This window comes from Protopterus annectens, chromosome 4.part0 (genome assembly GCF_019279795.1).
Source record: "Protopterus annectens isolate FY-2018-M chromosome 4.part0, PAN1.0, whole genome shotgun sequence".
Classification (NCBI taxonomy): domain Eukaryota; kingdom Metazoa; phylum Chordata; order Ceratodontiformes; family Protopteridae; genus Protopterus; species Protopterus annectens.
Genome location: NC_056733.1, coordinates 362315900 through 362329921, shown reverse-complemented (window position 1 = coordinate 362329921; position 14022 = coordinate 362315900).

Below are 14022 nucleotides of genomic sequence, written 5' to 3'. Positions count from 1 at the left end.
ACAGGGCCAATATTGACATGTTGCTGTGATAACCTTATACATTTACTGTTGTAACTGGGTTTGTTGCAACATGTGTGCTATGAGGGATATGAAGTCAGTAACTTGCATGGTTGTCACCATCTTCAGACTGCAATCCTCACACTACCTTCTGCAGTTCACAGATAGGTGCTCTGTGGGTAACACCTAAAACAAAAGGGACCACACATTGGCCAGTCTGCAGATGACCCTACAGATGGGTGTTTCCTCATAAACATAGCACTGACATGGCAGGTATGAAAACATGAAGGACAGCCATATCCACACACACCCTGTTAAAACAACATTACTCCAAATGCAGTATAGCAGCACTTACAGTCTGTAGTCAGGTCAGGCACATCCCTCTCCTGTGTGTTGACCTGTTTACACAGTGTATGTTGTTAGAGGTAAATCCCCAATCCATCCGATATGCTGTTTGCCAAAAACAGATTGAGTTCCTGCTCACAGTGAATGAAAGGCGCAACACCAACATGATGTTCATAGATATTGGTGTGTGTTTCCATGCAATTGGCTATGGGAATGTTACCACAGCTGTTCCACATGCAATCAGCTAGAGGGGGCTGCAATTCGTGCAGAGGCCATCAGCTGATCCTGAGCATCACTTAAAATTCACATGCTGCTGCCTAAGCAATGCAGGTGTAAGTCTCCACATCTACCAGAGAGGGAGTGAAAGAGTTAGACAGAGGCACAGACAAGCCAGGGAGGGGTGGGATTGTAAAACTTAAGCATTTTTGTGTCATGCACCTTCCAGCACAGGGTATCAAACCCCTGATGAATATGTAGTGCTTTCACGTGTCCATGCAGTTAGTGGATGCACCACATAGGTTACATGTTGAGGAGCCCTCAGAACATATATGTGATGGCGAGTGACATCTGCAACAGGGATATGGCAGCAATGTGATAGGTGTAGCACACATGCCTGACTGCATGAACAGGTGTCAGCATCAACAAAGCCACACTTTCACAGGGACTCACACACATTGACACACTTAGCAGGGCCAGGAATACAACTCATCACTAGTGGAATTGCCACAACACAGTACTGTGCAGGTATCATATGCACAACAGGGGTCATACGGAGGTTATATGTGCAAAGGGTATGTGGAGGTGTCTGACATCAGACAGCATGCTCCAGTATGCCAGTGGGGGTGGTAGTGATTGCAAATGTGGTCATAAGCATCATACACCACACACACACACACACAGACACAGGTGCCAGTATTGAGATGCATGGGTACACTGCTTCATGGGTGTGTTGCGGTCGACAGTGCCAGACAGCTATACAAGGCTAGGTGATGAGTATACCTTGACATCAGGCCACATGACAATGGTCTGCAATGTGGCTCAGGGGTGTAGTGTCTGGAGTTGCCCACACAGGTGGGTATTGTATTCACCATCCAGTCACCTGGGTGACTATTGCTTGTAACCAATGCTGTGCATTTCTTGCCATGTATGTGTTCCTTAGTCCATGACATGGACAGTGTCTGGGATGTGCACACCTCCCACATGCATGTAGAGTGACATGTGGAACTGTACATGGGGTGTCTGGCCAATGTTGTGTATACAGAGTGTAATCATCAGATGTGCCAGTCTTGGCCTCATGTGGCGGGATCTGTTAATGGAGAGCAGGTTGACCCTGCACTTACATTGATAGCATGATACTGGTATTCCCTGGTGTCAGTGGCATCTATCCATACAGGGTTTGTGTCTCAGGCATGGTATGTCCTTTGTGGGTCACATTTGATGGCACCACAGGTGTTGTAGGTGTCCAGTGGGGAACATGGGTGAGGTGCACTGTTGGCATGTACATGCCTATTGGACTGATGGACAGGGTGCCATGCCCTCTGTAGCCCACTGCAATCACACCATGGTTACTATCAGTGGGCAATATGCAGAGTACTACCAACATAGCGGCTGTTGCCTAAGCAAGTGTGTGTGTGTGTGTATGAGACATGGGTTGAGAGTGTTCCCTGGGTAATACAAGGGTTGCTAACATTGTTCAGCTGGCATTGATGTCAGATTTAGGGGTATGGATTTGCACCCCAGCCTCTCGGCTATTTCACAGCTGTTATCCCTGTACAGTGGACATTGTGATATATATTTGGCCCACCATATAAAAAGTTTGCAAAACCGCTCCGCATTGAGTCCAGTTGTTACACACTCACAACCACCTCCACACAGGATATAAATCACACACACACACACACACACACACACACACACACACACACACACACACACACACACACACACACACACACATACCTGTCAAGTCCGGGATTAGAACTCCTACTTAGCTAGTATATTATACTACAGCACTACGCTGTTATAGGAAATGCCATGGAGATTACTGGAGTACTATTTCCTCAAAGGTGTAATTCACAGTGAATGACATCAGCAGCATTGCCAAAGTAGGGCATTTGAATTGTCCTGAGTGTGACTAGCCTAAAATGCATTGCTCCCTACACAGACATAGAAATACACACAAAATGTCCACAACTGCCATGTGTGGGAATAGAAACCCTACCAGAGTTCTATATCACACTACAACATGATGCTGTTATAGGACACACCACAGGGATTGCTGGAGTGCCCCTTCCCCAAAGGTGTATTTCACAGTGAATGACATCAGCAGGCTTGCAAATGTAGGGCATTTGAATTTTAGTGAGTGTGACTAGCCTAAAATGCATTTCTCCCTACACAGACATAGAACCACACACAAAATGTCCAGAACTGCCATGTGTGGGAATAGAACCCCCACCACAGTTCTATATCACACTACAGCGTGCTGCTGTTATAGGAAGCTCCACAGGGATTGCTGGAGTTCTCCTCCCCCAAAGGTGTATTTTACAGTGAATTACATCAGCAGAATTGCCAAAGTAGGGTATTCGAATTGTACTGAATGTGACTAGACAAAAATGCATTGCTTCCTACACAGACATAGAAACACACACAAAATGCACACAACTGCCATGTGTGGGAATAGATCCCTTGCCAGAGTTCTATATCACACTACAGCATTATGCTGTTATAGGACACACTACAGGGATTGCTGGAGTGCCCCCTCCCCAAAGGTGTATTTTACAGTGCATGACATCCGCATGATTGCCAAAGTAGGGCATTTGAATTGTACTGAGTGTGACAAGCCTAAAATGCATTGCTCCCTACACACACACACACACACACACACACACACACACACACACACACACACACACACACACGCACACACGCACACACACACACACACACACACACACACACACACACACTTGCCAAGTCTGGGATTAGAACTCCTACCTAATTATTTTATCACACTACAGCGGTACGCAGTTATGGGACACAATACTGAAATTACTGGGCTACAACTTTCACAGAGATGTATTTCTATGTGGATGACATCAGCAGCCTTACCAAAGTAGAGCATTTGAATTGTAGGGAGTGTGACAACCCTAAAAATCATTGCTCTCTACCCAGACAAACACATACACACACACACACACATACACACACACACACACACACACACACACACACACACACACACACACACACACACACACACACACACACACACACACACACACACACACACACACACACACACACACACACACACACACACACACACACACACACACACACACACACACACACACATACAGTTGCCATGTCTGGGATTGGAATTCCTACCTAACTAGTTTATTACACTACAGCAGTATGCAGTTATAGGACACGCCACAGAGATTACTGTGCTACAACTCTTCCAAAGGTGTATTTTACAGTGAATGACCTCAGCAGGCTTGTCATGGTAGGGCTATAGGGAGGGCAGTGTGTGTGCATGGGCCATAACCTATTCATCTAGAGGGTGACACACCACATGCGGGCACACACAGGGTCATATTTCACAGGTACGTGTATACAGCTGCTAGATGACTACTTACTTGTACAGTCATGTTGCACAGCTAGCACTTGCACCACATAGTCTGTAATGCTGACAGATTCCAGTGGCTAGTATCTACAGTGAGTGACATCTGAACCACATGTGGTTGCAGCCTTTTGGCTGTGTGCTGGGTGGGACAAGCCTGGATGGCTCCTTGTCACAGTCACCCTCTTCCACACATCTATGTACATTTAACTTTGGCTTATTATAGTGTGTTGCCCTTAGATATATGTCTGTATTCCTATCCAGTGTGCATGCAAAGCATGAGTGGTGCATACTGAGGAGTGTCTGCACTAACATCTGTGACTGCCAGATATGTCTGGGCTACTGGTGTTTGCAGACATGGCCTTCATTTTTTTAAGTGTGTGAGAATGCCCAGTATGCCCGTCTTTATTGAATGTATGGTTAGAGTACAGGTAGTTTGTACTGCAGTGCAGACCTTTGTGTTGTACACCTACAGGTAACATACTGTTTCTGCAGGGTATCCGTTGATCATTTTGCAAGGACTGTTACTACATGTCTACAAAGGATGGGTGGGCACACCTGACTATTTCTACATTTTTACACAGGATTGGGGGGAGACACACCTGACTGTTACTACATTTCTACATGAGATGGGGGAGGGCACACCTGACTATTTCTACATTTCTACACAGAATTGGGGGGGCACATCTGACTGTTACTACATTTCTACATAGGCTGTGGGGGCACACATGACTATTTATACATTTCTACACAGGATTGGGGGGCACACCTGACTGTTACTGCATTTCTATGTAGGATGGGGGGCACAGCTGACTATTTCTACATGTCTTCACAGGAATGGGGGCACACCTGACTGTTATTACATTACTATGTAGGATGGGGGGGGCACAACTGACACTTGTACACATTTTCTATGACTGTGCTGGTATGTCAGGTACTCCATTTCATTCTGTATTCTAAGCTATCATGCTGACTAGAGGCATACCAGTGTATTACAGATTTTAGCTTTGATTTACCTACATATTAGTTTCTGACTTCCTACCATTCAGAACTAATGTCCCCCTTCCTGACCTGCTGTGGTCTCTCTGTGTAGGATTGGGGGGGAGGTTACCCACAGGCATCATTCAGAGCCCATAGCACAGCCTTTGTTTGTGATTGTCTACACCTGTCCTGCTGGCTGTGACTGTTGTTGGGTATGTGAACCCCCCTGACTGGCATGTGTGAGTCACTTATCTTGTGGGTGTCCGAGTACTGAGGGTGGTGCTGCAGGGCTGCCTATGTCAGATGCACATAGTACACTTCCTACACATGGTTGAACACAGGTAGTGCCATGTTTGGCATCCCTTTAACTGTATGTGAGAGTCAGAGAGAGGTGTGTTATTCCCTGGGTCTGTCTTGTGTCAGTGTATGTGCTATGCGTTGCCTCTTTGCCAAGGACAGGGCATACTGGGCATGCCTCCTTCTGCCTATTGGGGCAGGATCAGGTTGTTCCTCCTCCGAGTCACTCTGTGCCTGTGCAGACCTTGGCAATGGTGGGGGCTGTGTGGCCCTATCCTCTGCTGTTCCTGCTGCAGCTGTTTCCACAGGATCATATTGTGTAGCATGGCACATACGATGACAATTTGGGTACATGTGGGTGGTGAGTACTGCAAGGCTCCACCAGATGTGCCCAGGCACCGGAACCATGACTTGAGCATTCCAAACACAGGCTCTACTATAATTCTGGTCTGTGCATGTGCCTCATTATTGAGTTCTTGTTCGGGTGTGTGTGCATTTCTGATGGGTGCCATCAGCCATGGCTCCAGTACTTATCCAGCATTCCCCACTAGGTGACAGTGAGGGATGTCCCCATTGGCAAATCTCTGGTACAGCTGCATCAGATGCCAGATGTGGGAATTATGATAGCTTCCAGGGCAGCCAGCACACACATTCATTAGTATGCCCTGGGCATCACACATGACCTGACAGTTGATGGAGGGGAAGCCCTTGCGGTTAATGTAGACCCTATCCTGCTCACCGGGTGGTGCTTTGATGCATATGTGCATGCAGTCTATAGCACCCACTACCTCAGGGTATTCTGCTATTTGGTGGAACAGTTGCATAATCCTGGCCAACTCCTCAAGGGTGTTGGTTAAATATACTTGCCCACCATCATGTGCTGACATGGCATCCAGGAACTGGTGGAGTACTCTGGATGCTGATGCTTTTGCGATCCCCATCATATCCCCAATTGGCCTTTGGAAGGTACCTGTAGCTAGTATTCTTAGGCCTACACATATCTTGGTATCCACTTGGATGGGTTCCCCTCTGTTAGTTCTGTGTGTCAGGCACGGCTGGCACAGCTCAACAGTTTGCTGTAGGAGGTCCCTGTCCACCCTCTAATGCTCCACTATCTTCAGCTCATGTAGCCCCTGGTAGGTTACCTTGGGTCTGTACACTCTTCTCTGTCTCCTCACTGTGAGTTGGTCGATAGCATTCACATCCTCACCACCCTCAACCTCTTCCACAAGTTGTTGTATGATAGCTATTGCAGCCCCTATTATTTTGTTGTTTTGATTGTTAAAAGTTCCCTGCTTGTTTACACTGGTGGTGTACAGTGTGGGAAAATCCAGAGGGGAAGGTGTTTGCATAGTTTATAGTAGTGTTTTGGGCTGGGCTGGTCTACTGTCTGTGTAATTGGCTGATTCTGATACATTTCACCTGCCAGCTATGCTAGTTTTCCTAGATTATCTTCCTACTGCTGTTTTCCCTTCCCGTTGCCTTCCTGTTTAAGCCTAGGGGTGCGCCACGCAAACACATTGCTCAAATGTGCACAGAGCTGCTATTTCCTGGTTTAACTTTTTTTTAAAACACAGTGTGTGGCACGCACACACGCTTAGGCAATGTAAAGAGTGCTAGGCAGAGTCAGACACACCCCCTTGCTTAGCTGTGTTTATCTAGGAGCAAACCTGAGCCACAGGGCTCCAATCTGCTTAAACTATGCCTGACACACCCCCCATGATGTCAGCTAACTCCTAGGCTTGCACCAAGCTATTCCTACTCTTACACTGTTGGGACCTGACTAGCATGCTGAGGAAAACTGGGATTCACTATCATTCCCCTCATTTACATAGGACTGCCTGCTAATGCATAGTTACATGTCTAACACTGAGACTCCCCCCTTAGCAACCACTACTCACTGACCATGCTGTCTTCTGCCTGCCATCGACTTTCATGGCAGAATAGTAATTTTAGTAAGAATGCTTATTTTAGGTTTATTTTATTATTTTCTCCCGATCCAGTTTGCGCACCGCTGCCCTACGCTTAAACAGACGAGATTGGCTAAAAAAAATAAAAGCTGATTTTTTTTTATTTTTTACAGTGTTTGCAATGCCAATGGCCTTATACTTGGCCATTGGCATGCTTCCTGACTGATATGCAACCTTTATTTGGAGCTGTCACAGCTCGGTTTTAGATTTTGCAGAAATGTACTCAGTTACTAACCGAGTACATTGCTGCAGATTGCACTAGTCCTGCATGGCCGGTTTCAAGCTTCTTGGATCAGACATTCACCTCATTTGCATGGATTTTCTCCTGCAAATGGGGAGATTTGCATACAGGGGCTTAGTCCATGCAGGACTAGTACAGGAGCACTCGTGCACGCCCCTGCAGGCTGTTCCTGGATCGCAAGGAAGACATATTGCCTGCTAGAGCTTCTGCAGTAATCCTGCATGCCGTGCAAGGCATGCAGAATTCAGGGGATAGTGTTCCTTTTTTTGTTTTATTTTGCTTGCCTTTTAAGAAAGCATGCACCACCCTTAAGATTGGAAAACCACATTTTCTCAGTTCTAAGTTATGTCATTCATTTATATATATTTTAAATATATACGTATACACACACACACACACACACACACACACATATATATATATATATATATATATAGAGAGAGAGAGAGAGAGAGACAGAGTCACACACATACACAATTCATATATAATAATATATATATATATATATATATATATATATATATATATATAGAGAGAGAGAGAGAGGCGTACCTTAAAATACTGAGTGTGTGTAAGGCCTACAGTTGTCTAGTTGACTGCACATGGTTGACATAGGCAGTTGATTGGCAGGTGTGTGAAACTGACAGTCCCCGAATATACAGATAGATATTATTGTGTCTGGTACAGCATCCTACAAAAACAGAAATACCTATCCCTCTACCTTCTGTCTGATATATGTATACATATTGCAGGCATATGCCAGAAGCCTTCTGTAGTGGATGCTAACACAGGCAACCCTGCTAGCATTGTTCTATACACACTGTCACCCACCACCACCCAGTAGACTTCTAGCCAGGATGTCTATTAGCCCACTCTTCACTTGTCAAGTTTTCTGTACTATTGCAGCTGTATAAATGCACACACATGTCTGTATGACTATTGCTGGTAACCACTGGGGTATCACAATATCAATACCATTTCTGTGGCATCTGCTCACTTCCTATCCCGCTATAATCTTGAATTAATGTGGATAGCCAAGCTAAATCACTGTTGCTCATAGATAACCTACTGTTTGCAGACATTACTGATTTACAGCTATAGTTACTTTTTTTACATGATGCACTTAAATATGGAGTGGAGTCCGAAGACAGGGATCTTTAGCCATACTGAGAATGATGTCCTAATACTAGCACTCAGAACACAAGCACACCCCCTGTTGGGGAAAGAGGTGTTCATCAGACTCTATGGGACTACATCTGTGACACAGTGGTCAATCTCATCAATGCTGTGGGTGGGAAACATTTGAGAACATGGCATTGTCAGAAGTGTGTCAATAACATGATGCAGCAGGCCTCACAAATAGCATGCATTATAGCAGTGAATAGGTCACCAGTTGGAGGGGGACCACTTTCCAGTACAAGTCTCAGAGATGAAGATGCATTCTTAGCATCAATGTAGGAAGATAATGAGAAAATGGACATAACATTTGGATGAGTAGAAACAAGTTCTGAGTGTATCCAAACCCCATATAATTCCTAGGGAGAAAAACCCTCATAGTGTCATATCACAATTGTTATATACAATCTCACACTTAAAAAGCAAAGGAGGAACACAGATGCCAGCATATGTTCCCTGGAGACACATCAGATGATTGGGCATAGAGGAATATGAGCATGGTAATGATTACATTTCATACCTGTGTATTTTCAGTTCTCATTTGCATGCACTAAACAAGACCTCACATGTTATATTGGATGTAAATTAGCTATGTTGTATATTGCATTATGCATTCACAGCCCAGACCACTGTTAAACTGACACATATTGAGAGTGTGGCAGGAAATCAGCTTAGGTTATTTACCTACATATGGCGTGCACAAGATGCCAATGCACAGACTGAAACACTTTCTCAGGACACAGTGACACTATCTCTTTGTCTCTCTGTCCTAGGTTTTTGTACATCTGTTGTCCAGGATGAAATTGTCGCTTTACACACCCTGACCTGGGGGATGCTCAGAATGGGCAGCTGCTAGAGGCAGCATAGAACTGGTATATAATACCTCATGTAGAGAGGAGGGCTCCCCTATGGACAAGACCATTATCACTGCTCCCTCAGGAGCTGCAACTTCAGAAGGTCACTCTACAGCTAATGTCAGTATATCCACTATACAACAGCCTCTCAAGGAATCACCATTGCCATATTTTAACACGGCCAACCCTCAGTATATGGGGTGAATCAACAGCAATGCAGGTCCATAATAAAGGCTCAGTCTGCAGCTTCCTATGCTGCTGTTGATATGGTAGGTGGTATACATGTCTTCCTTGTGGATGGCACCCAGAAGTGCAAATGCCTTCAGGAAGCAATAGAGTCCAATGATGATGCCATGACAGGCCTTGTGAGACCTATGGTAGCACACATTGGTGCCATGTTCTCCTCCATGAGGAGTATATTGAGGGCCACCATTGTTGTCCTATCTGGTGGGGCTGTACATGTCTGGATGCATTCCATAACTGGGGTGGCTGCATAAGGAGAATTCACAGGAAGCACAGAATGCATCTCATCTGCAAAACCAGGAGTATCATGCTGTGCTACCAAACCTCATGGAAGTCATGGCACAGAGTCTTCAGTGGCAGGACACCTCAAAGAATGGACCCCATACGGGATCTGTTGCATCAGAACCTCTACATCATATGCCACATGAATGACTACTTGTCTAGTATTGAGATACGCATAAATAACACATTCAGTATCATTTAAAACCGCTGCTGTTAAGAGTGGATTACTCTTTTTGAGGTAGAAACAATAAGCAGACAATATCAAACAATAGGTTCATAGGTTCATAGGTTCATAGGTTCATACTAGGCTATCTGCCCAAGGGCATTTATAAGCCTAGCCCAGAGTTTTGTGGCTTTCGCCACCCCTTTAGTTTGGAGGATACTATGCCCATTATTTTGCTGTGCCTCTGTCAAGCAGTGACACTGAGATAATCCCTGGGGTATATCTGCGATCTCCCATCCATTGGTCAAGATTTCTCTTGACCAAAGCCAGCAAGGTGCTCTGCCTCACATGTACCGGGATTTTATTCCACAGCATAGGGAGTCTCTGGGTGATGAATCTGTCCCTCCAGCACGTCCTATTAATAACTGTGTCAAGGTTTAAGTCTCCCGCCCTTGTAGTTCTGAGGGATCTAGATTTTTTGAGGTGAAGCATGTTCATCAATTCTGGGTTGGACATGGCCTTGTATGTCAGGCACACGTCACCTCTGAGCAGACGGTAAGCGACTGAATAGAGCTGGAGTTCCTTCAGTCGGGCAGCATAAGACATATTTTTGAGACCCTTTATCCTTTTGGTGAGGAACTTTTGGGGCCTTTCCAGTTGCTGCAGTTGTCGTGTCAGATACATTCCGAATGGGGCATTGTACTCAATCATTGGTCTGATGAGTGATGAGTACAGGGGAACGATGACCTCCCTTGATCTAGATGTGAATCCCTTCATGATCAGGTGGGCAATGTAGAAGGTCTTCCTAACTACTTTGGCAACGTGAGTGTCAAACGAAAGGTTACTGTCGACCTGGGTCCCCATATCCCTGATAACCTCTTCTGTGCTTAGTGGGTTGCCGCCTATTTGGTAGCTAGGGGTAACCTTGTTTTTCCCGAAGGGTATGACTATGCATTTTTTGGCATTTAACTTTAGGCCATGGCTCTGGCACCAGTTATCTGTTTCTATAAGATCCTTCTGAAGGATATCTGTGTCAGATGTATTCTCAACTATGGTGCCCAGTTTGCAGTCATCTGCAAATTTTGTCAGCCATAACCCTCCTGTGTTTGCTTGTACTTCTGAAAAGTAGATGCCGAACAGGAGTTGGGCCCAGGACTGAGCCCTGTGGGACACCACTTGTGACAGGCTTTGAGTCTGACATGGCGCCAGCAACTCTGACCCTGTGGGTTCTGTCACTTAGCCAGTTTGCAACCCATCTTGTGATGTATGGGTTTACATTTAAGCTGATGAGTTTTTCAATGATACCTGAGTGGGGTATTGTGTTGAAAGCCTTTGCCAGGTCAAGGTAGGCTGTGTGGACTGCCTTTCCCTCATCAATGGCCTTGGTGACTGTTTCAAAAAAGTCAACCAAGTTTAAAAGGCATGATCTGCCTTTGACAAAGCCAAACTGGGTCGGATCCAAAGTCTGCAAGTCCCCTATGTCTTTATTTATGAGTTCCATTATGATCCTCTCCATAGCTTTGCAGATCAGGCTTGTCAAGCTGATGGGACGGTAATTTCCAGGGTCGGTGGAGGCACCGCCTTTGTGAAGTGGGACCACAGTTGCCGAACGCCACTCCTTGGGCACGTATCCTGAGGTGAGGCTAAGATTAAACAGCTGCCCTAACTGCGGGTTTAATTCCTCATTGAGTTCATGGAGCACACAACCGGGGACACCATCTGGTCCCATGGATGCTGTGTTTTTTGCCTTGGAGAGAGCAGTTCTCACCTGAGCGTTAGAGATGTTTGGGGGGCTACAATCCTCTGGTATAGATATCTCACCTTTTGGGGGGGGGGTTTACACTGAACCTGTCAGCCAGTATGTTGGCAATGTCTGTAGATTCAGTAATTTTTACATCATTTTGAACTAATTCTGAGCATATCTGGGAGTTTCCTCCCAGGTTTCTAACATAGCTAAAGAAGGCCTTATGATTGTCTTTTGAGTCCTTAGCGACTTTTCTCTCAAAATTTGCCTTGGATGATTTTATGAGAGATCTTAGTTTTTTACTTATAATGATCAAAGGTGTCTTCCCTTTTAAGGATTTTGCTCTATCTTGTAGTAGCATCCTCCTTTTGTTGTAGAGCTTGTTTATGGCTTGGGTCCACCAGACTGGATGCTTGCCTTTGGTACAAAGAGTCTTTGTTTTGTTTGGGATTGCCTGATCCATGCAGTCCTGTAGGTGCTGGTAGAAGGCATTTGTAAGTGATTCAGCGGCTTGAGTAATGGTTTCCACAGGCTCGGGGGCCTTAAAAGAAACCACACCAGTCTTTAGAAGTGTGAAGTCGGCTTTTGAGAAGTTCTTCACTGTGGTCTTTTTTATCTCAGGTGGGGGCGGGATGTATGGATGGAAATAAATTTATGACCTATATTTGCCAAATAAGTACAACACTTGAACCATTATAATTACAAATATGTTGTAGATGATGCTGAAGTAGAAATTATAGAGGCATTTATAATCATGCTAGATGCTGATAACATTAGATTTCAGTTACACATATGACTTGACTAAATTTTTCTATACTTCTTCTCAATTGTATTAATGAAAATATCTAGTGATCTATCATAGTGGTAAGGGAATGCTGACTTAAAGACCTATAGTACTGAAGATGGATAAGTACACAGTCCTGAAATGGGATACAGCCCTGACATTGGAAAGGCAATAGAATGTTTAAGTCTTGTAACAACTGAAGCAAAGGACATCAGTATTGTGATCCCCTAATAAGCGTAGTTAATATCTAGGAAATCCTACCCTTACTATATTTTATTTGTAGGCATTTGAGTATATTCTAAGGAGTGCTGTCAGCATATGTATGTTTTACTGCTCCTTCTGATTCTGTGCTACCATTTAAAATTAGTGTGATAAAATATTTCCCAGTCATTCCTATTGCTGCTACTACCTGCATTCAGCATCTAATGAAAATACAATAATAATAAAACAACACCAAATTTCATTAAATTGCAATAAAAAACACACTACTTTTCCTTAAAATCATTAAACAGTCTTTTACATTAATATCACTTGTGATAATACTACTTGAAAAGGGTCTAAAATAGCCTTCTTTACCCATACCTTATAAAACAGCCATTCATTGAGCAGGGGACAGAATAACTTGTCCTAAATGGGGCACTTATTCACCTCAGGACAAGTGGGTGTCCATGGTGGTGCAGTGGTTAGCGTTGCCACCTCACAGCAAGAGGTTCTCTGGTTCAATTCTTGGCTGGGGTGTCTTTTGTGTGGAGTCTGGATGTCCTCCATGTGGTCGTGTGGGTTTCCTCCAGATGCTCTGGTTTCTTCCCAAAGACATGCGGTAGGTGGATAGGACACTCTAAATTGGCCCTAGGAGTGAGTGTGTGCCTTCTGTGGAAGGTTGGGTGCCAGGCTGGCAACTTGACACTGTAAAACTCTACTGCCAATCACGACTGGATAGGTGATCCATGGTGGTGACCCTTAACCAGGAAAAAGCCAGAAGAAGAAGATTCACCTCAGGACAAACACACTATGTAACCTCTCACATGGCATACAAAAAATGCACTTTGAAGGGAAGCTAATTCACCCAGACATCATTTAGATATGCTTGCATGTAAAATGAAAACCCATACTGACATAGAGAGGGCTTATAGACTTCACATTGGATGAGAATATACAATAATTAAATGGATGCCTTTTAAGGGGATAACAAGCCCTTTTTTAAACACTGTTACAGAAAAAAATATTGTAGAAAGAAAATTGTATTAATGTTATTAAAGTTATACCTAAAATTGTATTGCATTGTTGCTATTCCCTATTAATGTTTATACTTTTTTTAAACTC